The sequence below is a fragment of the Arachis duranensis genome, chromosome 10, assembly GCF_000817695.3.
Source record: "Arachis duranensis cultivar V14167 chromosome 10, aradu.V14167.gnm2.J7QH, whole genome shotgun sequence".
NCBI classification, from domain to species: Eukaryota; Viridiplantae; Streptophyta; class Magnoliopsida; order Fabales; family Fabaceae; genus Arachis; species Arachis duranensis.
This window is the reverse complement of record NC_029781.3, coordinates 75,204,740-75,214,410: the sequence shown is the minus strand read 5'-3', so window position 1 is coordinate 75,214,410 and position 9,671 is coordinate 75,204,740.

Genomic DNA, 9,671 nt, shown 5'->3' with positions numbered 1-9,671 from the left:
GACAAGTTGAGACATCACCAACATCAACCACCCTAAAGGGAGTTCAATGTCAAGCTAGTGACAATAAAAGAGCGCTTGTTGGAAGGCAACCCAACCTGAGGTAGTTTTCTTTCATAGCTTTTTCAATAAAAATTTCAATAATTGGTATGGATTGCAAGGAGCTAAGTTTGGTGTTGCACACCAAAACAGTTTAAGGGAGAATGAAAGATTCTAAGTTTGGTGTTCCACCAAAAATATCATTTAAAAACACATTCTCATCTTCTGCATGATGCTAGCTCCAAGCAACCAAACACATTATTCAACCGTTTAATTGCTTTCTAGCTTTAATTTCATTAACCTTTAGCAAGGACACAAGGTTTCAAATATGGGTAACTTGTTGCATCTGAGACAGTGGCAAACAATTAAGTTTGGTGTTCACACACCAAAACAGTTCCAAGAGCCACACTTCATTTATGCATACTAACCATATAATTAAGGGCTTGAGAAGCAAGCAACTTTGAGAATTATGCAGGACATGAGTCAACAATTGAAGACATTATGCATCTTAACTCAAAGAGAACACAACAGAAGGAAAAATCAAAGGGCTGCAACTTCAAAGGTTGTATCTAAACTTGATCCTTGCTGCTGTGAAATGCTTTGAATCTGGAAACCATTGTATATCTTCCTAAAGTGTTTATCTAGTTACAAGTGAAATGGTTTGTTAAAAATGCTAAATCTGCATAATGCTTGTTATCCATCACTTAGCTTGAAATTCTGTTTTGTTTCCCACATGCTTAAATAAAAGAGATTTGTTTGAATTGAAAAGTGAAATATCCAATGTTGCATAAGTAAGACTGGAAGTTAGTGGTGGTATATGTGTTTGATTAAATGCATAACTCATGAAATAATTGTTGCATAATATCATTCTCATTCAAGTGTGAGTTAGCTTGCTGTTACAAAGACTCTTATCAATAATGAAAAAGCCCTTGGGAACAAAAACAAAAAGAAAAGGAAGAAGAAAAAGCCAAAGTGGCAAGAAAAACAAAGAATAAAGGTTGGACACCAATAGCTTGGACCCTAGGACATATGCCTGTGGTGTTCTTGTACTAAGATATGCTTGGATGAGTAAATTCTAAGGGGTATTTTAAAACCCGGTCACTCAGATCAACTGATTTGGGATGGCCAATTGAAAATCCACAATAAAGAGCAACTTAGATACAGAACATTTAGTTATCCAAAGAGATGCTGGGCATCAATGATCCTAGGAAGAATTAGTGAGCAATGTGTCTGTGGTGGAAAGATGTTAAGCAAAAGAAAAGAAAATAAAGCCAAAGGCTACTACTGCAACATTTGACACCAAACCTCCAAAAGAATAATAAGCTTGTTAAGCATTATAAGCCAAGAGAAGTTAGCAAGGGAGGAATTAAAAAGTGAGTCTTATAACAGCAAGTTTAGCAAGCCTTTGAGGAAAGATGTACATTATGTAACAGCAACAATAATTGAGTTGTCATTGTCTGCATAAAGACTCCATAAATCAAGTTCTGCTATATGCCTAATAAGGATATGTGCTCTTTTCTTATTCATATCATTTACTCTTAGTTTTGATGCTTGCTTGGAGACAAGCAAGATTTAAGTCTGATGTTGTGATGACAAGTCATCATATACCCATTTTTCAAGCTAATTTCATTTGTTTTGTTAGTCTTTATGCACTTTCTTGCTTATTAAGTAAGTGGTTTGGAGTGAAAATGCACAACTTCTTTAACCAAGGGACATTTCTGGCGCACCAAATCACTGTCCTGGCAGCACCAGCGCGCACCACAGCACGATCCTGGCAGCACCATATTTTTCTGCCCTGCCCTCCGCGAGGGCAGGGCAGCATCCTGTGCACCAAGGCACCATTCTGGCACATCATGGCATGATTCTGGCAGCATCAGCACGCAGCGTGGCACATTTCTGGCGCACCAATTTTTCCTGCCCTGCCCTCCGCGAGGGCAGGGCAGCATTCTGCGCACCAAGCCTGCACCACGCCGCACCATGCACGCACCAAGCACCAAATCCTGCCTTGCCCTCCACAAGGGCAGGGCAGCCTCCTGGAAGCTATTATTTTTGGGCCGAAAATTTGAATTAAAAATTCAATTTAATTCATTTCTTCACCAAATCAAAAGCCCATCCAAATCCCAAAATCCAAGAATATAAAGTGTATAAATAGGAGCTAGTTTGATGTAATTAGGACCTTTTTGCTTTGCTTTTGAATTTTGCACTTTCTTTGAGCTTTGAATTTTATTTTTGCACTTTGGAACTTCTCTTGGTGTCTTCACTGAGATTTCAGAGAATTAGGGAGGAGAATTGATCTCTCTTCTTCCTTGTTCTTGCTTGAGTCTTTTTAATTTCCTTGTTTTGAGTTTTGGGTGTTAAGAATTGAGGAAATTCTGTCTCAATCTCCACTCAAGAACTCTTTAATTTCTTTTCTGCATAATTGAATCCATTTACATTCTCTTACTGCTTCTTCTTCAATTCCTTGTCAATTGCTTTGAGCACTTGGATCTAGGAAGGTAATTGAGATCTAGGCTCTGCTACCTAGTCTCTTGAACCCTGAGATCCCAATTTACTTTTGGTTTTTCTGTGAACCTTGCTGCACTTTAATTTCAATTTCTGTTTGAATCCTCATTGCTTCCAATTCAATTTCTGCTCTATTAATTGTGGCAATTCAATTTCTCTTTGTTTAGATTCTGCAATCCCAGTCCTCAAATCCCTTTTATATTCAAGCAATTTACATTTCTTGCACTTTACGTTTCTGCAATTTACATTTCTTTCACTTTAAGTTTCAGTCATTTACTTTCATGTTCTTTAAGATTCAGCAAGTTTACTTTCCTGTTCTTTAATTTACTGCAATTTCCCACTCTCCCTTTACATTCAAAGCAATTTATATTCTGTTAAATACAACCCACTCAACCAAAACTTGATTCGCTTGACTAAATCAACCACTAAACTAAAATTGCTCAATCCTTCAATCCCTGTGGGATCGACCTCACTCATGTGAGTTATTATTACTTGATGCGATCCGGTACACTTGCCGGTGAGTTTTGTGTTGGATCGCTTTCCACACATCAGAGGGGTTCCGGTCGTGGTGGGGGCTGGCTGCGGAGGGGGCAGCAGTGGTAGAGGGAAGAAGAGAAAAGAGAGAGAAGAAAGAGAGGAAAGGAAGAATGGGGGTGGTGGTCTGGGTGGTGTGGTGAGAGAGAGAGTGGCAGAGGAGAAGAATAGAGGTTGGGGTTTGGGTTGCGCGAAGGGTAGGGTTTCGCATGACTTGGGGTTAGTGATCGCAAATCCACGCAAACGCGTGGGGGACGCGATCGTGTGACTAGGGTGAAATGGGATTAACGCGGATGCATGGTCGACGCAATCGCATGGATTAGGGGACAGATGGGTGACGCGGACGCGTGAAGCACGCGAACGCGTCACTGGAATTTGTGCTAGACGCACGCTTCCAGCGTCGTTCTCGCGCAACTCTCTGTTGGGTTTTTGGGGGTCGTAAAATCCATGCGACGCGATCACGTCGCTCATGCTTTCGCATGGGATGGGTGTTGTGTAAGCGACGCATTCGCGTCAGGGACGCGTACGCGTGGGTCGTTTTGTGCTAAACGCACACCAGCCGCACGATTCCAGCCCAACTTTCTGGGCATTGGATCTTTACGCCGATATCCAGATCACGCATTCTCGTGGGTGACGCAAACGCGTGAGAGGCATTTTCTGCAACTGACGCGATCGCGTGGGGAACGCGGTCGGGTGGAGCAATATGTGCCAAAGGCATACCTCCAGCCTTGCTTTAGTTTGACTCCCTGTTCACTTTCCTTTTTCTTTTAATGCACTTCTGATGCGAACGCGTCAGCGACGCTGTCGTGTCGCGTGCTTCTCTCTCTTTTTTTATGCAGTATGCAGAATGAAAAATGTAATGAACGTCATGCAAAAATTCAGGTTCAAACACAGAGTAAAATAGAGAAAAAATGATCATACCATGGTGGGTTGTCTCCCACCTAGCACTTTTAGTTAAAGTCCTTAAGTTGGACATTTGATGAGCTTCCTGCTATGGTAGCTTGTGTTTGAAATCGTCTAGAAATCTCCACCAGTGTTTTGAATGCTAGCATCCTCCGGGGTCCCAAACAAGGCACATAAAACCTTTGAGCAGTTTCAAACAGGTTTCCAGGCTCCCGGGGTGTTGAATGTTAGAAGAGATTCCAGGATCCCAAACTTTGCTTTTACACCCATCTTTGTCTTGATCTGCATTTTTCCAGCCGGGTGATAAGTAACTTGAATTCCCACTGCAGTGACCAAACAGCTTCCGAGATCCTTTCAATTGAGCTCGACACCAATCCTTGCACCTCAATTTGAAGTGTGAAACCTCATTGAATCTTGCATACCAACGCTGAGTGCGAGTCATTCCCCTTTTGCTCTTAAAGCCATAAAGACCTCTAAGCTGGCCATCTATCTCAAATAAACCATATTCAAGTGGAAAAGTAAAGATAAAGGTCAAGGATTTTACCCACTTGAAGTTTGTGTTGGGTGGTAATGGCTTTGGGATAGGTGTTTCCAGTGGTTCTGCAGGCTCTATTCCCTTGTGGTCTTCAGTGAATTCCTCCACTTCTTTGTAAATTTCTTCCATTTCAACCATGTTTTGATCAAAGTCATTGATATCTTCCTCATCACTTGAGTCATAATTGGGAGGTTGAGAAAAAGTCTACCTCTGCATCATCTTCGTATTCACTTGGGAAAGATTCTTCCATCTCAAAGAATTCACTTGTGGATGCAAGTTCATTACTAAGGGAACTTGACTTGTGATTATCATCATCAAGGAAACTTGTGTCTTAGGTTATTCTGTCCAATTTCTCATAAGATGCCTGCTTTGGGGGTTGTGCACTATCCTCCTTAGCATCAATTGTAACGTCTTCGACGGAATTCTCCACAACTTTGGATTCTGGCAGAGGTTTGGCATCTCCTAAATCTTCAACCAACTCTTCTTCTGCTATAGTGACAGCTTCCTCTACTTGTTCTAGTACGGGGTTATGCTCTATACTGTCCACTGTAGTTTCTAGTGTTTCCTTCATGCTACGTTCTTCATTGGATTCTCCACATGAAGCCATGGGGGTTTATTGAGTGTCCGAATATTTGGAAGATAATTGATTTATTGCCTACTCTAGTTGATGAAAGGTTGTATTAAATTGGTCTACTGATTCATCAAAGAGAACCTGTGATTCTTGGCTTGATGGATATGTGATGAGCGGATAATTTATACGCTTTTTGGCATTGTTTTTAGGTAGTTTTTAATAGGATCTAGGTACTTTTAGGGATGTCTTCATTATTTTTTATGCAAAATTCACATTTCTAGACTTTATTATGAGTTTATGTGTTTTTCTGTGATTTCAGGTAATTTTTGGCTGAAAGTGAGGGACCAGAGCAAAACTCTGATAAAAGGCTGACAAAGGACTACTGATGCTGTTGGATTCTGACCTCCCTGCACTCGAAATGGATTTTCTGGAGCCACAGAATTCCAAATGGCGCGCTCTCAACAGCGTTGGAAACTAGACATCCAGAGCTTTCTAGCAATATATAATAGTCCATACTTTATTCGTAATTAGATGACGTAAACTGGCACTCAACGCCAGTTCCATGCTGCATTCTGGAGTCAAACGTCAGAAACACGTCACGAACCAGAGTTGAACGCCCAAAACACGTTACAACTTGGCGTTTGATGAGATATTTTGGTGGAAAAATGAATTTCTCCCAAAACACACAAATCCAACCGGCAAGTGCACCAGGTCGCATCAAGTAATAATAACTCACGGGAGTGAGGTCGATCCCACAGGGATTGAAGGATTGAGCAATTTTAGTTTAGTGGTTGATTTAGTCAAGCGAATCAAGATTTGGTTGATTGATTGGTGATTTGCAGAATTTAAATTGCATTGAAAGTAAAGAGAACAGGAAATAAATTGTTGAATCTTAAATAACAAGAAATTAAATGGCAGAAACTTAGATTGCAAGAAATATAAATTGCAGAATCTTAAAGTGCAAGAAATGTAAATGGCTTGAAATGTAAAGGGGATTGGGGATTGGATTTGCAGAATTTAAACAAGAAAAAGTAAATTGCATCAAGTAGAGAAGTAGAAGAGGGTGTGGATGAAATCAGATCTTGAAGCAGAGAAGTAAATGAACATGGAAAGCAGTAAACAGAATGTAAATTGGGAATTTAGATCTCAGGACCCAGAGACTAGAAAACCAAGTCTAGATCTCAATGCCTTCCTAGATCCAACAAGAACAATTGCAAGGGAATTGTAAATTGCAAAGAAAGTAGATGAGACGCAAGTAACAGAAATGGAAATTCAATTGCAGTGAAAATAAACAAGATCCAAGGTGAGATTGAAACAGAATTCCTTCAATTCTCTAACCCAAGATCCAAGACAGTTGTAATTGAAATTGAAAGCAATAAAACTAAGAGGAAGAGAATGGAATTCTCCTTCCCCCAAACTAAGAATTTAAAGATCACTCAATATCTAAAACTCTTTGAAAATTCAAAAGGAAAGCTCTGTGAAAACTAAGAAAATGAAGCTCCCCGAATAACTTGAATTCTATCCTATTTATACACTTTCTTCAAATGATCTTCAAGCCTTGAATTGGGCCTTTGCTCTTGGTAGAATTGGGTTAAAAAAGAGGCCTTGGTTGATTGCTCTTGGAGTTTGGAGAGGAACCAAAGTGAACCACTTGAACCGGATTGGATTTTTGTAAAGGTTGGAGTAAAAGTTTGAGCAAAAGTTAGGGGTCTAACTTTTGCTCCAACTTTTCATATCAGATAGCCAAATTTACTGATGCCAACGTTGGTGCAAAAGTTAGGGGTCTAACTTTTGCTCCAACGTTGGCCCTTCCTAATGCACCAATGGCGCCAACGTTAGCCCAAAAGTTAGGGGGCTAACGTTGGCGCAAACTTTTGCCCCCCAACCTTGCATCTTCATGTGCCAACGTTAGCCCAAAAGTTAGGGGGCTAACGTTGGCGCAAACGTGAGTAGCCCAGAAAAATTTTTTTTATGCCAACGTTAGCCCAAAAGTTAGGGGGCTAACGTTGGCGCAAACGTGAGTCACCCAGGGAGTGATTTTCAAATTCTCACGTTAGCCTCAAAGTTAGGGGTCTAACTTTGAGGCTAACTTTTCACCCAAAAGTTTGTGCAAAAGTTTGAGGACTAACTTCAAGTCCAACTTTATGCTTCCTGGTTCAATTTCACTTGTTTCATTGTCCTCTCTTTGCTTCTAGCCATTCCTTCTTACTTCAACCTTTCTCCAAGCTTTCTTCACCTATCATTAACCAACCAAACACATCAAAGCTATGCTCAAAATCATGAGATATTCATTCTATCCTAATATGCAACCATTATGGCATCAAATCTCATGAAATAGCATGAATTTATCTATGGTTGATTCAATCAAAGGAAGCATGAAAATCTACCCAAATTAGCTTGCTTAGGCCTCAAGAAAGTGCATAAGTTAGGCCAAACGTTGGCCAAAAAAGGAGCCTGGGAAGACCCACGTTTGAGCTCACATTTGAAGAGATGTAAATGATTGATGCTTCCATCTAGCTCAATTTATGAAATCTTTCTTTTATATTTCTTCCTTGAAACAAGCTTTTGATTTTCTTATTAGCTTCTCCTTTTGGGTGCTTTGCCCCATGAGTTGATAACAAAGCTACGACTTCTAAATGCTTTGTTTTCAAGTATTACCACTTGATACATAAGCACCACAAGCATTTGATTAGAGGACTTCATTAAGCTCATTTTTCTTTTCTTTTCTTGACTCTCTAATCATTGATGCTCAGAGCCTTGAGCTTTGAGGGAGTGCTTTTGCACTTTGAGCCTAGCCTTGACTTCTAAGTGTTTTGTTTTCAAGCATTTGGCTTGATACATAAACACCACAAGTACTTAGCAAATAAATTGCCATTGGTACTCAGAGCCTTCAACTTTCTCATTCTTTCCCTTTTTCTTTTCTTGCTTTAGTTGTATTTGCTTCTTCAAGGTTTTCATGATTTTCAAAAGATTTCACAGAATGTCCTAGATGAAAACTTCAATTAAATAAAATCCAATGCAATTAAGCAACAATCAAACATACTAGCTTTCCAATACTTTTATGCACATGCTAAAATCTTCTTTAATGCCTTGTTTGTTTATGATCATGATACTTTGTTGCTTTTGAATTCACAAAACTCAAGTTGGTAATCATAATGACATAGCACCATGTTGCCATTTAGAAATCAAGCTATGCCTTTTCATACACACATGCATACAAAGAAGGTAAAGACAATCATGCAGTTTATAGTGCTTGAAACAAATGAGAGGAAACGGAACTTTACAACCTTGTAGTTCATCTTCTCTATTATTGTCATTTTCCTCCTTCCCATACCAAACTCAGAACGCTTGCTCATCCTCAAGCAACTATTAGAACCATGGCTATGGGTCTAAGATGGATCATGAATGTCTTACACAATGAAAAGTTAGTAGTACATGTGTTCTAAGCAAGCAAAATTAAAGATAATAATCAAGGCACAAGAGACAGAGACATTGTGATTACAAGCTTAAGAAGGTGAGCATAATACTTTGCATAAAGAATAAGTGGCATACCAAACTTAGTGTGACACTTTCATTTGGAATCAATGCAAGTATCCAGTAAAGATTTGAAGCAAATTGTGTTGCATAGCAACACCAAACTTAGAATGCAATCCTATGTCAATTTATTTGAACTAAAACCAAGCAAATGAAACTGTTATTTATTAAGTACAATCACCAAGCCAAGAATCTGTCATTAATAAAGATCTATTGGTAATGTATCAATAAACACAGTAAATAAGCAAACTAAAATGAAAGCATTAAAAATAAAGACTTAACTAAAGTAAACAGAATAACAAAATATCAAACCAAAAGAACATTAACACTGCAAAGACATTATGGTTATGCAGATAAGTGATGTTGCTGAATGATTTACATAGAAAAATAGGTGGCACACCAAACTTAGAATCTTGGTGTGTTACTTTCATTTTTTTTTTGATTTGATGCAATCATCCAAAAAGATTGCAAACAATGTGTTGCATGGCAACACCAAACTTAGAATGTAACCATATGCCAATTTATTGAATTTAAACAAAGCTAAGAAAGAAAACAAAGCAGAGAAGAGAAATTATACCTACGGTTGGGTTACCTCCCAACAAGTGCTCTTTTAGTGTCATTAGCTTGACATGTTGTTCTTTACTTTCTTCTTCTTCTTCCAGTTTGTTAATAGGAATGACCTCAAAGGAGGGAAAGATTCAGCTAGTGTCCCTTGTCTTGGCCTTTCCTCAGCAAGCTTCCTTTTGCAATTGGCTTGATTGATCTTGCTTGCTGGATTAGGGACAGAATTGGTGTTCTTGCTAGTTGCCTTCACTTCTTTGGATTCAAGATTTGGTTGCTGTGTGATTTTTGGAGTGTTTTCTTCATCAAAAGTCTTTTGAATTGTTGGTTCAGTGAGCTCTTCCTTTATGTGCCTTTCTGTTTCCCTTGAGTTTGGACGTTCTTGATTGTCCTCCTCACTAGCTTGTTCTTCCACTTCCTCTTTTACACCCAACATTTGCTTTAATAGCTCTTTCATGGAGGAGGTTTGCTGATCTTCCCAAGCTTTCTTCATCT